The sequence below is a fragment of the Danio rerio genome, chromosome 2 (genome assembly GCF_052040795.2).
Source record: "Danio rerio strain M-AB ecotype USA chromosome 2, GRCz13ab, whole genome shotgun sequence".
Taxonomy (NCBI): domain Eukaryota; kingdom Metazoa; phylum Chordata; class Actinopteri; order Cypriniformes; family Danionidae; genus Danio; species Danio rerio.
The window spans coordinates 61,002,501-61,027,272 of NC_141022.1; the positions used below are offsets into that span (position 1 = coordinate 61,002,501).

At 34.1% G+C, this 24,772-nt stretch overlaps 1 protein-coding gene and 1 long non-coding RNA gene across 7 annotated transcripts in view; one reads left to right on the forward strand and one right to left on the reverse strand.

The window, feature by feature from the left end:
• Positions 1-10,988, forward strand: part of LOC100536415 (uncharacterized) — a 64,781-nt gene extending 53,793 nt beyond the window's left edge. For all 6 annotated transcript variants that reach the window (XR_015479203.1, XR_015479202.1, XR_015479206.1 and 3 more), the window contains one exon: positions 10,550-10,988. This is a non-coding gene — a long non-coding RNA (uncharacterized LOC100536415). The remainder of the gene's footprint in view (positions 1-10,549) is intronic.
• The window catches only part of btbd2b (BTB domain containing 2b), a 1,074,195-nt gene that overhangs the window by 878,945 nt on the left and 170,478 nt on the right, over positions 1-24,772 (reverse strand). The window lies entirely within an intron of this gene.

Sequence of the window (24,772 nt, forward strand, 5' to 3'; positions counted from 1 at the left end):
AAATAAACACACACACACATATGTAATGTTGTAAATGTACTGCATTCACTGTACAACCCACCATTAATCTGATTTCTGATGAACCAAAGCTGTACACTGAGGAGTCTGCAGAATGTGTGTTTTCTGGAGTGTGTGTGTGTGCGCATGTGTGTGTTTCTGGATGCAGAATAAAGGATCTGCTTTAACAGACAGGCTGTGACCTCTGACCCCGGCCCGCCGCAGGGATGTGTTTCCCATAGGCAGGGGCGAGTGGGTGTGTGTTGTAGCGCTGTAGTGTTTCAGCACACACGCACGCACACGCACACACACACACACACACACACACACACACACACACACACACACACACACACACACACACACACACACACACACACACACACACACACACACACACACACACACACACAGCCTCTTAAAGCAGCTCAATCTCCTGATTCACACGAGCTGTGATCCAATCACATGTATTTTTAATGAGGGGCCGCTTCTTTGTGGGCCAGACACAATAAACTAAAATAAAAGAGCGGCCCCGGGACGTCCCGCACGCACAAATACCAGGAGATGCTTTCTTAAATCTGTCATTTGATTGTTTCTCAAACTCGTTTGCTTGCTTACTCTGAGTTAAACATGGTGTGTGTGCGGCTTTGGCTGGTAGATTTGGAAATTATATATGAGAAATTTGGAAAAAAGTGGGCTTGACTCAATGGTTAGCACTGTAGCCTCGTAGCAAGAGGGTCGCTGGTTCGAGTCCCAGTTGGGCCAGTTAGCATTTCTGAATTGATGAACTATTGGCTGTAGTGTATGAGTGTGTGTGTGTGTGTGTGTGTGTGTGTGTGTGTGTGTGTGTGTGTACAGGTGTTTCCCCCAATTGAGTTGCAGTTGGAAGGGCATCCATTGTGTAAAACATGTGCTGGATAAGTTGGCGGTTCATTCCACCGTAGTGACCCCAGATGAATAAAAGGACTAAGCCGAAGGGAAATGAATGAATGAATACCAGAGTTTTTCAGTTGTTGGTTATTTATAAAAGATCTGCTTTAAAGTGAATAAAACAGATATAAAACAGTCATAATTAATCAAAAATCGTTCAACGTCAGTGTGAACGCATTAAATTACCCCATGCTTAAATTCATCAGTGTGTCCTAAACTACAGTCAAAATAAAGTTAGAGAATCCACATATTCCTCCTACAATTATCTCACATTTAAATGATCATGTAGTAGCCACACACACACACACACACACACACACACACATATACACACACACAAATCCACCTGCAGTTGCTGTTTGAGTGCGTTTTAATAAAGATCTGCTCTCAGACACACTTATAACCCCATCACACACACACACACACTCCAGACAGTCTGAGAGTGCCAACCAGACACACACCCCCCCCGAACACATACACATACCAGACAGTCTGAAAGTGCCAACCAGACCAATACAGACACACACACACACACACACACAGTAGTCTATATATTCACAGTCTATACAATTGTAATAATATTATTACACCCACTATAAAGCTTTTCTGAATACACACAGGCCAGACTACATTCTCATTATTGACATTTCAACTAAACTAATTCACTTTCATGCTGAAAACATACTATTTAGCCACATTTTGATGTTATATATATATTTGTTAGCTACAAAGACAAATATTTGTCATGCTTATAATGCTGATGAATTTTCCTCAGATTCACAGGCTGCAACAACTTACATAGTTAAAAATAGACAATTTGATCAATAAAAAAATAAAAAATAGAAATAAATAATTCAAATAAATGAATGAAAATTAAACAAAATAATAAAATAAAGTTAATTAATTAATTAATTAAATAAATTTTAAAAATAATAATAATAAAATAAATAAATAAAAATAAATCTTAAAATTAAATAAAAATAAAATAAAATAAAGAAATAAACTAAATAAAATAATAATAATTAAAAAATAAATGAGAATAAAAAATCATAAAATATTTTTAAAATTTTTTTTAAAAATTGCTAAAAAACTAAAATAATATCAAATACATAAAAATTATAAATAAAAATAAATAATTAAAAATACAAAAATGAAAAAGAAATAAAATAATTGAAAATAAATTAACAGAAATAAATAAAATAATTATAAAATGAATAAAAATTAACAAATTAATAAAATAAATTATTAAACAATTGAATAAAGATAAAATAAATAAATGAATAAATAAATTTAAATAAATAAAAAAAAAATAAATAAATGCAATAAAAACTATAAAATTAACTAAATAAAAATATAAATAAATTATACATTTGTTTTTTAAATTATAATTAAAAATAAATATTTTTTTTAAATAAATATTAGAATAAATTCAAATGAATGAATGAATGAATGAATGAATGAAAATCTTCTACCCTCATTTATAAGGGGTTTGAAAATCCCTTAATGTTTTAATCCCTAAATGTTTGTAAAAAACAAAAAAATGGAAAATAAAACATTTATAAAAAGTTAACAAAAAACTGAAAAAAATAGGCAGATCTGTAAATGTGCTTCTGAAAATAATGTCAGTTTGTACATTATTGTTTTTGTTGTTCTGCAACTGAAGATGTAGCAGAAATACACTAAAGTGACGTTGAATGTGTGTTTATGATCTGTGTTTTTCCGTTGAGAAAAGAGGAGTTGCTGACCCTGATCTCACATTAATAATCAAGTCTGAGTCTAAACACACACACACACACTCTCTCTCCTGTCACCCAGGACAACGACCTTTGTGTCTGTCTATAGTCTCAGGTCACAGTCTGTCTGGCTGCATGTTCACACACACATATATGTACACACACACAAACACACACATTGGTTCTGGGGCAAATTTTGTGTCGGGACAAGTGAGACCCATGAGACTCTAAAAACACCACCCATGGGACAATAAAACTAGACACACACACTCCTGGCAACGTCTCGCTCACATTATCATCACATGATCACAACTGCAAACCTGGCTCTTTACAGTTCACTAAAAATACTTCATTTTAAATAATATATATATATATATATTTTTTGAATATTTATTTATTGAGTTTTTGCATTTACAGTTTAAAGCATTACATTACCCCAACCCAACCAAAACCACGGCATTGAAAGAAAAGAATAATACATATATATATATATATGCATATACACACATACACATTCATACAAACATACACACATCATTCCAGAGTTCCTGAGTTGACAGTGAGTGTACCATATTTGTTCAGTCCATATGTTGTCATTTAACATGAGAGGCGTGGCAACATCCAAAAGAGGGAATATGCAAAAGCATCTTAATACAAAAAGAAAATAAGAAAAATTATGAATAAAATGAGAGAAAAAAATTTAATTAATAATAATTATAATAACAATAAAAAACGGTCGTATTCTCCTGAACCACAAAACCTTCCAGATATATCAAAGTTGACAGTGAGGAAATACATTGTCATATTTTTAGTCAATATGTTCTCTTTTGACATGAGGAGTTTAGTCACATCCAAAGAGTATAATATAGAAATAGCGTATAGAGAAAATAAAATAAAAATAAATACATTTTTCTAAAGGCTAGGGAGTTCTTCAAAGTATTTAATAAAGGGGGACCATTTGTCTAGGAACTTGCGCTTCAATCCTCGAATCATGTATTTAATTTTTCCAATTAAATGTAAGACATCACTTCCTTTATCCAGCCATGCAGCATGCGTTGGGGAGTCTACTCTTTTCCACTTGAGTAATATTTAATGTCTTGCTAGTAGTGTAGTGAAGGCAATAACTGAAAGTATGTCTTTACTGAGATCAATATTCTCAGGCACGACACCAAAAATGCCCATCAATGGATCTGGGTCTATAGGAATGCTATACACTGTAAAAAATTGCTGTTAAAAAAACGGTCAGATTCTACGGTAAAATAATGTTTTTTCACTAAAACAGTAATATTCTGTTAAAAACAGTGCTTTCTGGGTAACATTTTTGTTTTCGAGAAAGTAACCAACTGCAGAAAACTGTGAGCGAACAGAGTTCAGATTCGATGTTTTGAAATCTGTGTTTGAAATCACACTTTGTGTCCTTGTGTCACTATTTCATACACTAGTTAACTAATATAGTTCACCTGACAGTTTTAATGAACACTAATGAGTGAATTCAGACACTGATGAACACCTGCTGTTAATAATTACAATTACTGAAGAAAATAAACAAGAAATACAATTAGTGACTTAAGTTACAGCATTAAATAAAATCAAATAAAATAAAACAGCTTCAGTCTCAGCAGAGGATCATTAAACAACTCCACAAACAACAGCAGACACACACTTATTACTGACTGATTTGACTTCCATACTATTCTCATTGAGATCCAACAGAAATTAAGGTGTTTTTTGTGTCACCGTAGTGGAGTGAGGGGCTGATTTAGTTGGGCTCTTCACCCTTGAACTCATTTAAGAAGACTTTCCAACTGCTTGAATACAGAGTTAACAAAATGTTTGTACTATAGCAATAAAGTTGGGAAGTCAATAAATAGAGAAATCTATTTATCTGAAATTAGTTCTGATAAATGTTTTGGTATAAATCTGGAAGAAGGGCTTCATTCAATAGATTTTATGCTAGTTGCAGGTATTAATTTAATTAATGAGAAGTGGAAACAGAAAAGATACCTCTGTAATTACTTAACAGTTAGGAAATAACATACAAAAACAGTTTAGTTATGACAAATACACACTCAGACCTCATGAATCTGACCTTGTATCTCAACAATGGTAACATCTCAAATGTTTCATGCTGCAATGCATGCTGGGAGTGGCACTGTACAACTATCCCAGCATGCATTGCGGTATAAATAAATGTTGTATAATGGTCTAACGGTTTTCTTTATTTGTGTTTGATTCTGCTGTTGTTTATGTTTAGACTTTCAATTGCCTGTTTGTGAGTTAAACAGTTAATTTTGTTAAATTTGTTGTCACCATTATTGAGGTTCATATGCTGATTATTGATGTCTCTTTGAGTGCGATTTACACCATAGAGCAGTGTTATTGTCCAAGATATTCTTAAAAACTTCCAGAAATCATTGCCATATATATATATACATATAATGTAAAACAATAGATTTAACATTGAATAGGAGCAGTAAATTTTATTATACGAAAAGAGAACAGACTCTACCATTTAATAGCAACATGAACATCACCAGATCTTATTTAGGTTTTTGGCTGGCTTGCCACAACAAAGGAGCTTTTCAAACAAAGTTCTTAACAATTGCAGCAGCCACGATATATAAATGTTAAAAATGACAGGGCTAAGAGCCCAACTAAAGCAAACTCTGTTCTCCATGATGGTGACGTAAAACTTTAACTTTTTCTCAAGAAGAACTTTAGTAAATGTTATACAAAAATACATGTATTAAGTAATAAGTGTAGCTGGTGATGATGTTTGTAGAGTTGTTTAATCATCCGCTGATCATTTAAATAATTAAATCATTTGTTGTTCTTCAGGTTATTTCATTATAAAGCTGTGACTAAAGTTTTGTATGTTCTGTTCTTGTTTTTTCCCTTCAGTATTTCTTCATTTGTTCATTGTTAATCCTCAGTTATCATTTAATTAGTCAGTTAATTAATGAATTTACTTCAGCTTTGCTCCATGTTTCTTGAACACTCAGTAGTGTGGACACTTCAATTAAAACTGAAGTATATGCTCTGGGGTTTAAAGGGTTAAAGGTGTGAGAGGTAAAAACACAGTGTAAAAATGTATTTTAACAGTAATATACTGTTAATTTAAACTATGGAAGTAGACTGTTAAAAAACAGTATATTGCTGGCAACCACAGCTGCCAGTAGATTACTGTTAAATCAAGGAAAAAACAGTATTTTACTGTAAAACCTGAAGCTAATTTGTTCTGTCTGTCACCGTTGTGGAGGAGAGTAGAGCCAGTGTATGAGTTAAAGATGAACAATGAACTGCTGATGTTATTCTGCATGTTTCTCTATTTAAAGAAAGCGGCTGTTTAGTTGCTGATGCAGTCAGAATCTCTCTGGTGACTCCAGATTTACATGTATGTGTGCTGTTGTGAAAAATAAGACATTAGAGTTAAACCAAACTTTTCTAATTAACTAAAATAAGTTATCATTATAAGTATGCTTCTAAGCATATATAGCACATTACTTCATAAACTCATTCAGCAGTTGACCAAGTTGAGGCAGTTGCTTTCAGTGAGCAAAATGAGTTCACTTGAGTATTGTGAATATCAATGTAGTCCATGTATTTTTACAGCAACATACTGTAAAATAACAGTACATTGCTGGCAACTGCAGCTGCCAGTATTTTACTGTTTTTTAACGGGACAATTTTTAACAGTGTATATCTGTTTGTATATTTCAAAAATCCCCTTCCAAAACTCTTCTAAAAATATTTATAATAATATAAATAAACAAACAAACAAACATATAAATAAATGTAGTTTATTTATTTATTTAGTTATTTTGCCAGTAAAATATTTACATTGTTCGCGTAATGTCCCAAAATAACTTAAAATAAAGGTTGATAAACTACATAGAAACACACACAAAAAATGTAAAAACTAATAAAACAGCTCGACTCAATTACAAAATAAAAAGAGAAATTATTCACTGACTTTATTCAATATTTATTTTATTAAATTTTAGGGTCACACTTTATTTTGATGGTCTGTTTGTTGAATTCACGTTACATTGCATCTACATGCCAACTAATGCTCATTAGATTATAAGTAGACTGTTAAGTTGAGGTTGGGGTTAGTGTAAGTTTACATGTACTTGCATTGTTTCTTATAGTCAGTGAAATGTGTGTTGAAGAAGCAGTATCAGCAGATATTACGCAGACAGTCTACTAATACTCAAACGGACCATCAGAATAAAGTGGTACCAATTTTAGTTATTCAACTAAATTGATCTGGAAAATAGCGTCACCCATTATTGAAACTGAGACTTTAAATGGGATTTTTAAAGTGAAAATTGCATGCATACACACAATAAATATTGGCTTTAACACAATATCTCTCAGAAATAAAGGTACGCGAGCTGTCACTGGGGTAGCACCTTTTTAAAAGGTACAAATTTGTACCTAAAAGATCCATATTAATACCTCAAGGGTACACATTAGTACCTAAAAAGTACAAAAGTGTTTCTCTTAAAAGTTGTAGGTATACTTCTGAGGTACCAATATGGACCCTTCAAGTGCAAATGTGCACCTTTTGAAAAGGAACCACCCCAGTACCTTTATTTCTGAGAGTGTATATATCAGGGGTGTCCAAACTCAGTCCTGGAGGGCCGGTGTCCTGCATAGTTTAGCTCCAACTTACTTCAACACACCTGCCAGGAAGTTTCTGGTATATCTAGTAAGGGCTTAATTAGCTTGTTCAGATGTGTTTGATTAGGGTTGGAGCTAAACTCTCCAGGACCCTGGCCCTCCAGGACCAAGTTTGGACATCCCTGGTATACACACAGCTTAGTGCTCATAGACTAAAATCAGACTTTATAAAATAAGGATGTTTGGGTATGAAATGACAAGTATTTTGAGAAATAATCCAGTAATAATACTATACTATATTATACTATATTTATGTAATTAGTTTGATTATGTATTATTTTATTGAGTGATCTTCTATAAACATCTACTGTATAAAGATCCCAGGGGTCACTTTAATTCAAAAAGTACCAGAGATTTTCTCCAAAACAGCAAACCTGAGTTATTATAGTGAATTAAAGGTAATTGTTTACTTAAAATTTTAAACAATCAATTTTATTTGAGCAAGTTGACAAAATTTAATTTCTACTTTTAGTTTAAAATGAAATGACATGAATTTAATGTAAATAAAAATCAATTATCATCATCACAACTGTAAACCCGGGTTATTATGGTGAACTTTACAAATATATCTATAAGCAATTCCATGCAAACGTCAAGCCTGCTGTTAAAAACAATTACGTTTCAGCCAAAATAGCGATACCATTTCTGCAGGGTTTTTTTTTTGTGCAAGCAAGTATTTTACAGTGCTTTAAAATACTCAAAAATGTCTCTGTCAATGTTTTCAAACTATTATATTTGATTTGCCAAAGTCACACAAGTTTCAATTTCACTACTGTCACATCCATAACCAAGCTTTTCCCTCACAAATACAACAATAACATACAACCAATCGTTTCTGTTCTATAGAGAGCCAACTTTTATTCTGTTGATGAGCATAGTTTCTTTTGGGCTGTGCAGTTTAATTCAGAGAATTTCGACAAAGTATGTTGACCGTAAACTCAGTCAACATACTTTGTAGTATGATATGTTCCTTAGACACGTATATTTGCAGCGTGTAGCGCACACTGTAATCCAACATGTGAGTCCAGCTGCGCTCTCATAGCAGGAAATGAAAACAAAACCTTCACTGCAGCACATTTATAAACACAACACTGACCACTTGTTTTGGCAACACAACATGTCGTCTCTCTGCCGTCTGACCACTGTAACTGGTGAAAGCAGACTTCGAAGCTATTATGCATATTAATGAAGTTGCACCGCATACACAATAGAGCGCGCTGATTGGTTTGAACCAAGTCTACCTCATGAATTAATGCAGCACACTCAGAGACATCACAAGGTACTCCCAGGTACAGACGTCCAGTCTACATGCTGGAATACACACAAGTATCTAATCGGCGTGACACAGCTTCAAAAATCTGTTTCAAACTGGAAGAACGAATTTGCTTGAAATAACGCAAAAACAACCAATTTTCACTTTTTAGTGAGATATATGTGTCCTGATAGTGTTTATAGCAGTGTGGGACACATATACGACTGTCAACAGCTCAACACATGTGTTCTGGGGCCTCATGTATCAACGCTGCGTACGCACAGAAACTTTGCATACGTCAGGTTTCACCCTCAGAATCGCTCACGTTTGGATTTACTAACGATGAACTGAACGTGGGAATGTGCGCAGCTTCACGGCAGCTTTCTGGCAGGCGTACGCACATTTTTTGTGTGTGTCTGTTTTATTTCCATTGGCGACTCCTAGAGGCAGTTGTGTTAAATGGCTCTCTACAAAGTGTCTGAGCCGTGCAATGGCAGCTGTATGAGACGGGTTCATCTAGCAGGTATATAAGGTTTCCATACCATACAGTTGACCAGCCAAACATTAAAGCACAATTTGCAGCGGTCGCCTGTTTTCCCAATGTAATCTGAGCGATCTACTGCACGCACATTGCTATAAAGACACTATCTGAAGATGAATTTGCATACGTGAATCAGAAACATTTACATTCAATAAATGTGCAAATAAAATATGATGCACAAACTTATTAATGATTCCTACTTGTCTTTCTCGTGATAAATAGTGGGCAAAATCTGATATGTAGCGGGGGAATAAAGAAAAAAGAGCTCATTAGACGCTGGATTCGAACCGACTTCATGCTCGAACGTGTTAAAGCATGTAGACATGCGACTTATGAGCTGCGCCACTGAGACTGTTGTGAGTACTGCAACATTTTACACCCATTAATCACACTATTTTCATTTTAATTCACTCAGTGCGAATAAATAAGCAAATAAAATAAGATGCACAAACTTATTAATGATTCCTACTTGTCTTTCTTGTGATAAATAGGCAAAATCTGATGTGTCGCAGGGGGGTATTAGTTTATGAGACGATGGATTCGAACCGAGTTCATGCTCAATTGAGTTAAATCATGTTTCACGAGCTGCGCCACTCAGACTTTTAATCCACACAGTGCGATGTTCAGACTTAACTGTGTTAACCACATCAGCTAAACTCTCCCCACTCTATTTATTTTATTTTTGTTAATTCCGGAGGACAAACTTGCAAATAACACTGTTTTTCTCCGGTCTACCTCTGCTTGGGTTTGCCATTGCTTTTTCGTTGGGTTTTGCCAAAGTAGAGTCATTAGCATATTCATACGGGGGAGGAGGCAGGGAGGTGTTTTGTGCTCGTGCATGTTGCGCTCAGTTTCACGTTCATTCAGATGTACAAAAGAGTATGCGTGAGATTCAGTGTACGCAATGTTTCATACATCTAAATTTTTTTCTGCGTACGTACATTTACAGCTTTGTGCGCACGCAATGTTTTAGTATGATTTCCACGCAATTCGTACATGAGGCCCCTGGTGTTTCCTGACACTTTAAGTTATTTTTTTCAGTGTAGACCAGGGGTCACCAATCTCGTTCCTGGAGGTCCGGTGCCCTGCAGGGTTTAGCTCCAACTTGCCTCAACACACCTGCCTTGATGTTTCAAGTGCACCCAGTGAGACCTTGATGAGCTTGTTCAGGTGTGTTTGATTAGAATTGGAGCTAAAATCTGCAGGACACCGGCCCTCCAGGAACAAGTTTGGTGACCCCTGGTGTAGGCCATGTTAATTCGAAGAGTTCCAGAGTATTTCTCCAAATATTACGCCGTGTTTGTCAACAGCATCATATTTGTTGGTGTTTGTAATATCGGATATCTTTCACGAACACTAATAAGCACACAAATCAATAGACTAATGTTGTTTCTGTGCTCTTTTCTGCAGTAAAGCTGTGACAAACAAACTAAGATGCATCTGACCTGCTGATGAGGTCATCAGAAGACTCGATGATGTCACTTCCCATGAAGCAGAACAGGAAGACGCCCTCGTTAATGAAGACATCGTTCCACTCAAACGCTGATGGAGAAAAAAAAACAGCATTAATTTCTGCGTTTGCCACTGTGTTTTGATTTATACTGACTTCCACTGGAGAAACAAAACAGATTAGCAGATAACAGCTGAATAATTTCACATTCACACACTCACACACACAGTAAAATCTCTGCACCAATACTGTAATGACCCTCAGAATCTCTTCATTCACCTGATTTAATAATTAACGGCAAAGTTTGCAATTAAACAACAGCTTTGTAGAATTTAAACCTGTATGTTCTTGAGTATCACTGAACGTGTGGTGATTATTAATAAAGCACACAATATCTTACATGTATGTGGTGTGAGTATGACTCATGTTGTGCAATGATAAAAAATCTTCATGTTTTAAATGCAAAATACAGTACGAGTTGTTTGTGCATCTTGCTTTACAATGGCATTCCTCTTTTCTTAATATGCTGCATGTATAGTTCAATAACCTAGACCACAGGTGTCAAACTCAGTTCCTGGAGGGCCGCAGCTCTGCACAGTTTAGTTCCAACCCTAATTAAACACACCTGATCACACTAATTGAGTCCTTCAGGCTTGTTTGAAACCTACAGGTAAGTGTGTTGGAGCAGGGTTGGAACTAAACTGTGCAGGGCTTCGGCCCTCCAGGAATTGAGTTTGAGACCCCTGACATAGACATACCCTTACCGGCCACTTTATTAGGTACACCTTACTTGTATCTTTTGCCTTCAGAACTGCCTTTACCCTTCGTGGCATAGATTCAACCAGGTACTGTAATTTTCCCTCAGAGATTTTGTGCCATATTGACAGGATAGCACTATCTATGCTCTATTGGATTGAGATCTGGTGACTAGGGAGGCCATTTGAGTACTGTGAACTCATAGTCATGTTCAAGAAACCAGTCTGAGAAGATTCACGCTTTATGACATGGTGTGTTATCCTGCTGGAAGTAGCCATCAGAAGATGGAGACACTGTGCTCATAAAGGGATGGACATGGTCAGCAGCAATACTCAGGTAGGCTGTGGCGTTGATGCTCAATTGGTACTAATGGGTCCAAAGTGTGCCAAGAAAATCTCCCCCACACCATTACACCACCACCACCAGCCTGAACCGCTGATACAAGGCAGGATGGATTCATGCTTTCATGTTGTTGACGCCAAATTCTGACCCGAGCATCTGAATGTGTCAGCAGAAATGGAGACTCATCAGAGCAGCAACGTTTCTCCAATCTTCTATTGTCCAGTTTTGGTGAGCCTGTGTGAATTGTAGCCTCAGTTTCCTGTTCTTAGCTGACAGGAGCGGCACCCGGTGTGGTCTTCTGCTGCTGTAGCCCATCCGCCTCAAGGTTGGACGTGTTGTGTGTTCAGAGATGCTCTTCTGCAGAGCTCGGTTGTAACGAGTGCTTATTTGAGTTACTGTTGTCTTTCTATCAGCTGGAACCAGTCTGGCCATTCTCCTCTGACCTCTGGCATCAACAAGGCATTTGCGCCCACAGAACTGCCGCTCACTGGATATTTCCTCTTTGTTGGAGCATTCTCTGTAAACCCTAGAGATGGTTGTGCGTGAAAATCCTAGTAGATCAGCAGTTTCTGAAATACTAACAACCATGCCACGTTGACCATGATGCCTAAATGCATTGAGTTGCTGCCATACAATTGGCTGATTAAATATTTATGTCAATGAGCAGTTGGACAGATGTACCTAATAAAGAAGCCAGTGAGTGTATATCCAATGCAGAAATACCTCTATAAATATATATTTTTATTTTTAGCTTAATATTTATAATTTGGTACCCCTATACCCAGTCAGACCACTACAACCTGTATGATTCATGTTGTTATGTAAAGAGCAATTACTTTACATATATACATATCAGGGAAATGTGTTGTTTGTGCATTTAGCTTTACAATTAAATTTCTCTCTCTTTAATATGCTGCATGCAGTACAGTAATATATAGACATTTTACTACACACCTTACAATAATGTTTCATTAGCTAATGTATTACTAACATGAACTAATCATATGAACCATAATTCAACCTTTACTGATGGATTATTAAAATTAAAATTCATGCTTGTTAACATTGGTTAATGCACTGAGTTATTAGGAACACCTTCGTTTCATTCACTAACTCTAACAAGCATGAATAAATACTGTAATAAATGTATAGTTCATTGTTTTTTGAAGTTAATAATAAATAAATGAACAAACATTAACTTAAACAAGCTTATTAAAGTGTTGATGACATAAAAGTCTGATTATATAGTCTAAATACATTTTTTCTGGAAAATATGTATTACAATAGAGCAATCAAACATTTATATATATATATATATATATATATATATATATATATATATATATATATATATATATATATATTTATATATATATATATATTTATATATATATATTTATATATATATATATATATATATTTATATTTATATATATATATATATATATATTTATATATATATATATATATATATATTTATATATATATATATATATATATTTATATATATATTTATATATATATTTATATATATATATATATATATATATATTTATATATATATATTTATATATATATATATATATATATATATATATATATATATATATTTATATTTATATTTATATATATTTATATATATATATATATATATATATATATATATATATATATATATATATATATATATATATATATATATATATATATATACAGCCTTTTATCTATAAAATGAAAACTGGTATATTATGGTATGTGCGCGAGTGTGTTAATCCTAATTTATTTTATTATCACTTATTTTGATTTGATATAGATAAATTTAGAAAATAGAGTTTTTTGAAAACTTTTAGTAAATTAATCTTGATTTAAACATGACTGATAAGAGTTTTACTCATAAACACAAATTGTTACACTTTTTAAAATTTGTTATCATTTTAGCATAAAGTAATTTACACTTTTATTTTGAAAAATCACAAACAATATACCAAAAAACACAAAATGTTACACGAATTACTAAAAGCTGGGATTGTGAAACTTGAATGTATTAATAATAATAATAATAATAATAATAATACAAATAAAATAACAATAATTAGTAGGAGTAGCTGTCGTAGTAAAATAGTTGTTTTTATGTTGTAACTATTAATTGGTTTTCATATTTGTTGTCGAGTTACAAAAACATTTTGATAAAAATAAAACATTACAGATCTATGTATTTAACTAAAATACTGTTCATTAGACTGACAAGACTTCCTCAAAAACAAAATGTTACGCTTTACACTCCATTTTAGCAGCTGTCTTCTGGATATGATCTGGGGGGGGGAGATAATCATTATATTGATCTTTAAATGATACATGAATAAAAGTCGAGCAGGATATATTTTATTGAAGGGGGGGAAAAACTGCTTTAGACTTTTATTTTGAAAAATCATGTTTAACAAACACAAATGTTTTACGCATTATTAAAAGCGAGAATTATGAACTTTCTGACTTTAATGCGAAGTCCCTGACAAATGCCGTTTATTAACAACACAATTAAATCATTTTATGGTTGCTTTGAGATAATATTTTCATTTAAAAAATAATTTTTGTGTCGACTCACCATTTCTCCATCCTCGAATGTCGCGCACGTGTTTACACAACTGTACAGGAGTTACTCGTGTTCATATTTGGGCGACTTCTCGAGTGTTTCTGGACATTAAATGGCTTTTACTTTCTTCAAACTAAGAAGAAAAACGAATGTAAGTGAAGACATATTTTTACGAACCATCCCAATGTGCCATTGAACTTTAAATAATTATGAGAGAACGCGTGACCTCTTCGGCTTCCGTAGCGCATGCGTCCAAAATGTGACCCGCACAGTAATGTAAAAATATGAATTATACCGAGTATTACTCATATTTTGTCACTGAACTGTTCGTTATTTGTACTTTACTAATGTCTTCCCGATATCCCAACCCTCATAGTAATGTAAAAACGGTCATTATTGTTGTAATAATATAAATAAGTATCGTTAACTTCCGGCCGCAGGTGTATCCCTTCTAGAATATTGAGTTATTTATTACATTAATATGTCGATCTGAAATATGATGAAACCAACATGTTTTTGTAAATGCATTACTGACAACGTTCTATTTATTACTATATTCATCTGTGAACAGGGTACATTTTGTTGTGCAGGCATTTTGTTTTATTTACATTAGATTATTTGCGACCCCATAGGAAAATTATAGAAGTTACTTATATAAGGATTAAAAACTAAAAAAATATAAACATTCGGTTTTTTTTTATATTGACAATATTTGATGTTCACATGATTTGATGTTCACCTCTGGCCCTTTAAAATGTATTAACAATGATTAGGCCTATTGACCTTCCGTCTGGACACGCCCCTTTTTTCACATCCTCCAGTCAGCTGCTTACAAAACTGCACATTAACAAACTATTATAGTTTCATCTATCTATCTATCTATCTATCTATCTATCTATCTATCTATCTATCTATCTATCTATCTATCTGTCTATCTGTCTGTCTGTCTGTCTGTCTGTCTGTCTGTCTGTCTGTCTGTCTGTCTGTCTGAGTTACAGGTGTAGTACCAGCATCAGATTTGTCCGCAGTGGCTGCTCTTCTTATTATTATTCATGAGCTATTTGAATACATGCAAATACACCGGCACAGCAGTACCTATGGCAACCAGCGGTGACCCCCGCCATCAGTTCGTGCGTGCGTGTGTGTGTGTGTATGTGTTTATTTAAATAAATAAATGCATAAATAAATGCATATTCTTGTGCCATTTTATTACTATTTACATATTATTATTATTTATAGAATTAATTATTATTATTAGCAGCAGCAAATATTTTTATCAGTTGTAATAATGTATTTATTTTGTATTATTGGTAGTAGTAATTATTATTATTATAATTATTATTATTATTAATAATAATAATAATAATTACAAGGAGTAGCTGTGGTAGTACATATTTTTATTAGCAGTAATAATTTATTTATTAATATTACTAGTAGTAGTGGTAGTGATTATTATTATTATCATTAATAATAATAATAATAATAATTAGGAGTAGCTGTGGTAGTATTTTTATTTTATTTTATTAATAATAAGAAATATATTTTGTATTATTTTATTATAAGTAATAAATTATTAATTATTATTTTTTATTAGTAGCAATTATTTTTATCATTATTATTACTAGGAGTAGCTGTGGTAGTAAATATTTATATTAATAGTAATTATTTATTTTTACTATTGTATTATTAGCAATAATTTATTATTAGTAGTAGTAGCGGTAGTAGTAATAATAATAATTATTAATATTAATAATAATAATAATAATTACTAGGAGTAGCTGTGGTAGTAAATGTTTTATTAGTAGTAATAATTAATTAATATTTTATTAGTAGTGATAATTCATTTATTATTATTAGTAGTAGTAGTAGTAGTAATTATAATAATAATAATTATTATTATTATTATCAATAATAATAATTAGTAGGAGTAGCTGTGGTCGTATTAATTTTTTATAATTGTAGTAATTATTTTATTATTAGTAATAAATTATTTATAATTTTTTTATTTAATTTTATTTGTTTATTTGGCAGGGACAGTGTACATAAATAAGCATTTCTGCAAATGCACCAGAATTAGCCAGAAGGCTATTTTTCATCTGTTGTCCCTGAACTACCTAAAATAAAAACATACAAGAATTATACAATCAATCAAACATAGTTAAAAAGTACTATTCTAGTATTTTATTAATAGTACTTATTTATTATTAGTAATATTTTTATGTTATAAATATTAGCTAGTTTTCAGATATGTTACTGAGTTACTAAAAAAAGATAAAAAATCTTTAAAGTTAAACTAAAAGGTGGTAAATAAAATACTATTTATTGTTATTTATTTAGCACAATTTATTAATGTTTTTTTTTATTTTAAACTTCTAATTTAATTATCATCCATTATTATATGGAGTTCAGACGCAAAAACCTCTAAATGTTTCTCTAAAACTAGCATTTTTATCAGGCTCCTGTGTGTATGTTCAATAAAATCACATTTATGGCAAAGAATGAGTCCTTTTCCTGGTCTTTAAAGTGAAATAACTGAACATAAACAAATGAGCCCAAGAAAAATGTTCATTTTTGATGAAAACACTTAATTTGATGATGACACTTCATATATTTTCAGTTTTTAAGCAGGTTATTTTTTACTAAACATTCATGCTAAACATTAAAATTTAAAATAATAATGCTATTAAATACAACTGATATCAGTAAAGAGGTTTTAATCAGGTCAAGTTCATCATCAAGGGATTTTGCTTTAGTTTATTCAGGATCAGATGGCCCTGTAGCGCCATCTAGTGGACAACAAGAGAACAATACACACTGGCCTATTCAAATATACATAAATATCGATTATACATTTGATACAAAAGCGTCTAGTAATAAGAAAGCAGTTACAACTTATTAAAGTTTGTGCTTTGTTTAATATTTGACATTAATTTTCATGTTCCCCAGCGTTGTGGTGTCTTTCTTCCTCCTTTTTTACTACAACATTCATTCATTCATTTTCTTGTCGGCTTAGTCCCTTTATTAATCTGGGGTCACCACAGCGGAATGAACCGCCAACTTTTTTTTTTAACGCAGCGGATGCCCTTCCAGCCGCAACCCATCTCTGGGAAACTTCCACACCCACACACACACGTTCACAAACACACTACGGACAATTTAGCCTACCCTATTCACATGTTTTTGGACTGTGGGGGAAACCGGAGCACCCGGAGGAAACCCACACGAACGCAGGGAGAACATGCAAACTCCACACAGAAACGCCAACTGAGCCGAGGATTGAACCAGCGACCCTCCTGCTGTAAGGTGACAGCTCTACCTACTGCGCCACTGCTTCGCCTTTACTATAACATTTAAATATAATTCAGATTTCCCTTATTGTAAACTACTTATCTTTGTATGGTTGTACTATATTTTTGTCTCATATTTATTTATTAATGCATTTATATTTATTATATTCGTGTATTTATTTTTGTCTGATTCATACACATTGTAAATAATTTGTTGATTTTGCAATTAAAATAAAACATTTAATACATCACTTTAATTCTAAATGGTCATTTATGTTAACGTAAGCTAATGTGTATAATGTGTGTAACGTGAATACTACTCAACTACAACTCAACTCACCTTTAAATTTATCTAAATTATAATATTTTTGAAAAGGCAATTAAAATTAAAAGTGCCTGGGAGTTTGAGGTGGGTGAAAAGTTTGAGGTTGACTGGTGGGCAGGGGCGGACTGGGACTAAAAAAATCAGCCCTGGCACTGTAGCCACACCAGCCCACATTACTACACTGCCACAGCCCCTTGCACGGACACGCATATTCACTAATTTTGGTGTATAGATGGTGAAATAATATAAGCAGTACCATATATGTAATAGATATTTAAACATTTAATGTATGTGACTGGACCAAAAACAAATTTATATATGCGATCATTCATTCATTTCTTTTCGGCTTAGTCCCTTTATTAATCTGGGATCACCACAGCGGAATGAACCGCCAACTTGTCCAGCATATGTTTTACGCAGCAGATGCCCTCCAAAGTGCAACCCACTGTGAAACCCCTTATACAGCACATTTACATACATGCACTACGGACAATTAAGCCTGCCCAATTCATCTACAGCACATGTTTGGACTTGTGAGGGAAACCAGGAGGAAACCCACGCGAACATGCAAACTCCACACAGAAATACCAACTAACCCAGGCGAGGCTCGAAAAAGCAACCTTCTTGCGCCCCTCCGCTGCTCTCTCTCAAGACTATTTCTGTTAATTTTATGCATTTGCCAGAGTTTGAGTTTTTTTTTTTTTGCTTTCTCTGAGCTTTTCGGCACCTCCTTTCCTTTTTTTATGGTCCATCTCTGACAATTAGCTTGTGTTGCACTTACTGTTTGTTTGACATTCTAGCCAGATTTTGAGTCGGCCCATCTTGAAACCAGCCGGTCATTGCTGATTGGGCCAATGCTTAACATTTATAATTATTATTACTATTAGCATCATCATAATACTCACATCTTGCAAGAGATAAAAGCTGCCTGCATGTAAAAACAATACATATTAAAAAATAAAAAAATAAAAATAGCTGACCGGCCCACATTTAAAAAATGGTCCGGCTCTTCTGGCATTTGCCAGAATTGCCCAGATGGCCAGTCTGCCCCTGCTGGTGGGCAAAGGCTGTTGACAGAATCTATTCAAGTTCAACATGTGCCCGGCTTTCACTCAGACTGTTTAAAATATTCCATTGGGTTCATTACTCCAAAGCTCTGCTCTCTAGGTGTTATCCTAATGTGGAAGACAAGTGTGACAGATGTCACATGTCACCCTGCAACTTGAGTCATATGTTTTTTTTCTGCCCAGTACTACAAAACTACTGGAACAATTATTTTGAAACCTTGTCAAAAATATTATAAACTAAAGTGTATATCTGACCCACCACTGCAATTTTCGGTGTCCCCAAGGATTAGACCCGATTTACATTTAAACAGTTAGAGGTACTTGCCTTTACCTCATTATTAGCTATAGACGTCGGATCCTATTTCTGTGGAAGTCGTCTAAACCAGGGGTTCCCAAACTTTTCAGCCCACGACCCCCAAAATGACAATGCCAGTGACTCGTGACCCCCAATTTTCTCTGAGGTGGTGGTTATAAATACAGAAAGCTTGTATGCAATGACGCACACAAACACACCAATAGACCCAAGTCTATTCTTTGTTTTTTTTTTATGTATGTCAGTGCTGTAAATGGGCTAGAAAGTTTAACCTGGTGTTATAAAATCAATCTGCTGCATCTGACAGTATTGCTGTGCCTTTAGTATAATGTAATTACTAGAGAAGTCGCAATCCAATAGAACTATTAACTATAAGCTACTATAGTAACTATATACTATTTTGTCTCTTCAGTAGGTTATTGATAAAATACAGTAAGTCTTAAGGTTTAATAAAAATTTATTGATTTTTGAAAATCACCAGGCGACCCCCCTTCATTGTCCCGCGACCCCTCGGGGGGTCCCGACCCCCACTTTGAGAACCTCTGGTCTAAACCACCAAGTGTTTCACAGTGGCTTGTGGACACCATGTACTTTCTGAAGGTAGAAAAGATCAGAAGCTCTCGCTCTGCCGATTACACATCTTTTTACGATAAATGGCAACCCCTCATAACTTACTTTCAGTCACTTCTAAGTTTTGTCCACCGATTGTATTTTTCCAATTCATTGACATCACCTCCTCCACCCCCCCTACTTTTATCATGTTTTTATTTATTTTACTACTATTATTTTATTTACTCCTTTTTATTTAATATTATTGCTGTTATTATTGTCATATTATTCATCATTATTTATTTTATGTATAAATGTTTTATTGTTCGGTCACAAGTTTAAAAGTGGAAAGTCTTTCACTATGTCTGTCATATCAGTCATTTATTATCTTTTCACTCAAAAAAAAAAAAAAAAGATTTACATATTGTTTATTATTTTGTGCTCAAGTGTGAAAAATTATTTTAGTAGGCAATATCTTAAAACAATAATGTCTACAGTATTTGTATGCATCTCCATATTCAGACACACATTTCTATGTATAAAAAGTGTATAGAAATAAATTGTTTAAATGGTAATTTTACAATAAAGAGTTCACCCAAAACAAAAATATTAATTCTTCTAAATGCATTATTCTCTGTATATATATTATGTTTATAAATACATGTTGTAACGGGGAGACTGACACGGAGGGATCCATTTTGCAGTATTTATTAGACAGTTCAAACACAAACATCCAACACACTAAAGTGCGAACTCACATCAACGACAATCAATAAAGATCGTGGGGCTGGCAGCTGACAGACAGAGTGATTTACCAGGCTTGATCAGTGGCAGGCGGCGTGGTTCAGAGTCCTTATGACAAGTAGGGATGGCTGACGTGAAACTGATGTTTCGACACAGTGTCGAGATCCCGAAGCGCAAGTGTTTCGAAACACTGCACCGAAGCATGATCCGAAGCACCAAAGTCACGTGACTAAAGTGTTTCGAAACACCTAGTCACGTGACTAAAGCGATTCAAAGCATCGATCAGCTTAGAAACGTTTCGAGACCTGGCGAATCCTAATTTGACTGCCAAGGTCTCCCAGCTACTTCTGTCTCACATGGCTTAGAGAACTGTGGGTTTGCTAATTGATTCTATGCTTAGCATGATGTTTTGGGTTCGAATCCCGACTTGTACAAATACTCTGAAATCATGGTTTTATGTATTTTAATCATGTTTCTGTTTTGTGTAGCCTAAATAGGATACAGCTACAGTTACGCCATCAATTTAGCATCATTTTTGTAACACTGTAAAACAATAATAAATATTTTTACAGTATGGTTAGGTTTAGGGTTAGGGTAGACATTAATAAAATACAATAAATGGGAAATTTAATGAATAATATAAATAATTCTTGATAACTTCAGGCAACCGTTTTTGATCTAGCAACAACCCTGTTTTAAGACAAAAACAAGACATATTTATTCACAAATTGTTTATTCGGATCAGTGGCGCCCCCAGAAAATTTTCTTAGGGGTGGCCAGAAGAGGCCGCACCAAATCTTGGGGTGGCACACAAAAAAAATAATGAATTCAGTGTAATGTTATATTTTTGTTTCTGGTAAATGAAATAATGTAGTTTTATTTATTTAATTAATTCTACTTGAAATATTGCAATTTATTCTTTGAAATAATTCAGCAAGTACATGTGCAAACCAAATAAAAATCTATGTTTAGTTTAAAAACACTTTTCATATACTGTATAAATGACTTCTTTTTTTACGTGCCTTTATTGTACATCATACGAGATATGCCATGTCTAAAATTAATGAAGATTAATGAGTTTATTATTCCCAGTGATGGGTTGCAGCTGGAAGGGCATCCGCTGTGTAAAAATGTGCTAGATAAGTTGGCGGTTCATTCTGCTGTGGTGACCCTGGATTAATAAAGGGACTAAGCCGAAAAGAAAATGAATGAAAGAATAATGAGTTTATTAATTACCCAAACAAATGAACAAACTGAACAAAAGGCATTACTATACACACTCACTATACCTAATAATATTATTTATCCATATTGCTTTTTGAACCATTTTATTAATGCAGCTTCTTTTATTGATATACTGTAGCTAGGTAAATATTTAAGGTAAATATTAAATAGCCATTGCTGTCTATTGAAGGTGTGTGCGTGCTGTCAAGGACGATCGGGGAGGGTAGTGGTGGTTCTAGTTTAAATGACACCCTGGGCGAACCACCCTATACACCCCCACCTCTCTTGAATTGTTAGATTTGTTATTCAATAAATATAACAATTTATTTATATTTATTCTAAATAAATACAATTAATATTAATATACAATTATTATTCTAAATAAATAACAGAAATCAGTCCTAAATATTACTGGAAAACAACAACTGGAGTGATATGCCAACATCACTTAAGAAACCTTTTGAATGAAAATTAATTATGACAATTCTAAAGAATACAAAAAACGTATTATAGAATTATCTGTGGTCTTAGACCAGATTATGGCTGAGAAATCATGTTATGAAGTCTTACCTCCCTGACTTATTATCCCTCCTTTCTGCTTTAAAGGCATGCTTAGTGAAAGTAACATCATCATCATCATCATCATCATCATCATTATATTATATAAACTTTAAACGACTTTCAAAACTCGCTGCGTGCCGACACTTCTGCACAAAAGGCTGTTACTCCGGTTTCACGGCGCATGAGCGGTGCCTATTATGTCGGCGTGCATGCAAACAACCAACCGGGATTCACACAGGAGTGCGTGAGGCGCGCGGGAATGGTTTTCCGCGCGCATGCGTCAGTTTGCTTTCCCCAGCATTGAACCAGAGGGGGAGAGCTACGTCAGTAACACCAACAATAATTTAGTGACTGCATTTTATTTATTTATTTATTTATGTATTTATTTATTTATCTAAATATTGGGAATTTATAAGTTCATTTAAATCAATAATGTCAACCGCAAAATTATATTGGGGTGGCCAAAGGGGTGGCCACAGTTTACCGAGGGGTGGCCGTGGCCACCCCTGGCCACCCCTTGGAGGCGCCCCTGATTCGGATATCAGACCAATGTTGAAACAAAACGATACAAGAGCAAAGCATTACCATCTGGTATTAAAGCATTTCAAAACAACTGCAACAAACTGGCTTTGAAACCTACTAACCCTGCATGGATGTCTGACACCTAAACCACTGTACTATGTTACTTGAAGGAAGTCACGTACAAAGTTGGGTTTAATCCCCCAATTTGTTCAATCGTTCTTTGCTGAAACTGTTTCAGTGCAATACATAAAAAAAATTACCACTAGGTGTCACTGTAGAGTGGGGTTTCGAAACGTTTCGAAGCTTCAACACATTTGCTTCGACTGTTTCAGTGTTTCACGAAGCCTCGCTTTGCCCACCACTAATGACAAGCATGGGTCGAGGGCATGCAGCATGGTTCAGAGTCTGTGTAACAAGCAAGGGTCGAGGGCAGGCAGCATGGTTCAGAGTCTGTGTAACAAGCAAGGGTCAAGGGCAGGCAGAAGGCAACTCAGAGTCAGAAACAGTCCTGGGTAATGCACAGGAGATCAGGCAGGAAAAGACCGCTCAGTAATGCTGGCCAGGGCTAAACAAGACTTCGCAATGAACTGGTGTTTGAGTGTGGCTTATAAAGGGAGCGTGGGTCGTTAACTGGATTCAGATCAGGTGTGTGCACAATCAGTCTTGGTGGATGATGTAATGCTTAGAAGTTCTGGGATGGGGGCCTCTGCTGGCCAGCGAGGGGAATGCCTGGGACCGAGTCGGTGGAGTAAGGGGAAGCTGCAGGCCCGGAGACCCAACTGCACGCTCAGATCTGCACGCACAGACCTGCACGCACAGACCAGACAGTGCCCCCTGCTGTTGGGTTGGGTGAAGCGGCAGGTACGGAGACCCAACTGCACACTCAGACCAGCACTTCCTAGCAAGTAGCAACATCAGAAACGCCAGTAGGGTTATTGATTATTAAAGCGATTCCTGAAAATTACCAAGTTTTATGACATAAATCAATGTGGTGTAAAATATTACACTAACAAAGAATTATTTCAGTGTTTGATTTGATCAAAATTAGTGTCAAAAGAGCATTATTATTATTATGATATTTACAGCTTGCTCTTATTTTTATCTATTATTGTACCATTCTGGAACAATTTTCTAGCAATGTTTTTTGGCAATATAAAAAAAAACTAAAGTAAAAAAGTTTAAATAAAATGCAGCCTATTGAAATTATTATTTGTAACATATTTAGTGCGGTATATTATCTATCTGAAAGTGCTACCAAAGACAATAACGGTAACACAATAACAGTTTATCAACTATTTACAAGTTCTGTAATGATTACAAACACGTTTTTTGGAAATCAAAATATCAATTAAATTTGCATATAATTTACAATATGAGCTCTCTTAGGTGAAATCAAAAGTACTTTGCTTGTGGTGTGTATTTTTTTCTCAGATTGATATTACAATTTAAAAAGTGGGTCTCTGCCAACACTAATACAGTGTACCAAAGACTGCAGATATTTCCAGTTATTTTGCTCTAGAAATGAAAAATCTCCCCAATAAGAATGTAAAGCATTTATTTTATTTGATGTTATTTTCTACGTAAAAAAATAATTATTACTCCAATTATTATTTTTCACCATTTTTCCATGCATTGTTTACAACTTGACTTGTAGGACCTTATGAAAAAGTACACAAAAATAAAGTTTGTTGTGAGAAAATTACTTAGAGTACTATAATTGTGTGTGAAGAAATGTATTGTATATGAAGATAATATTCATTCCCTCAACTCAATACGAAACAGTGATAAACCCTTAATGATAAAAAACAACAACAAATGTCTGAAAATATTGAAGCAACTGAACAATATATATTTACAAATACAATTAATAAAAATACAATAGAATTATTGTATTAAATCAAAA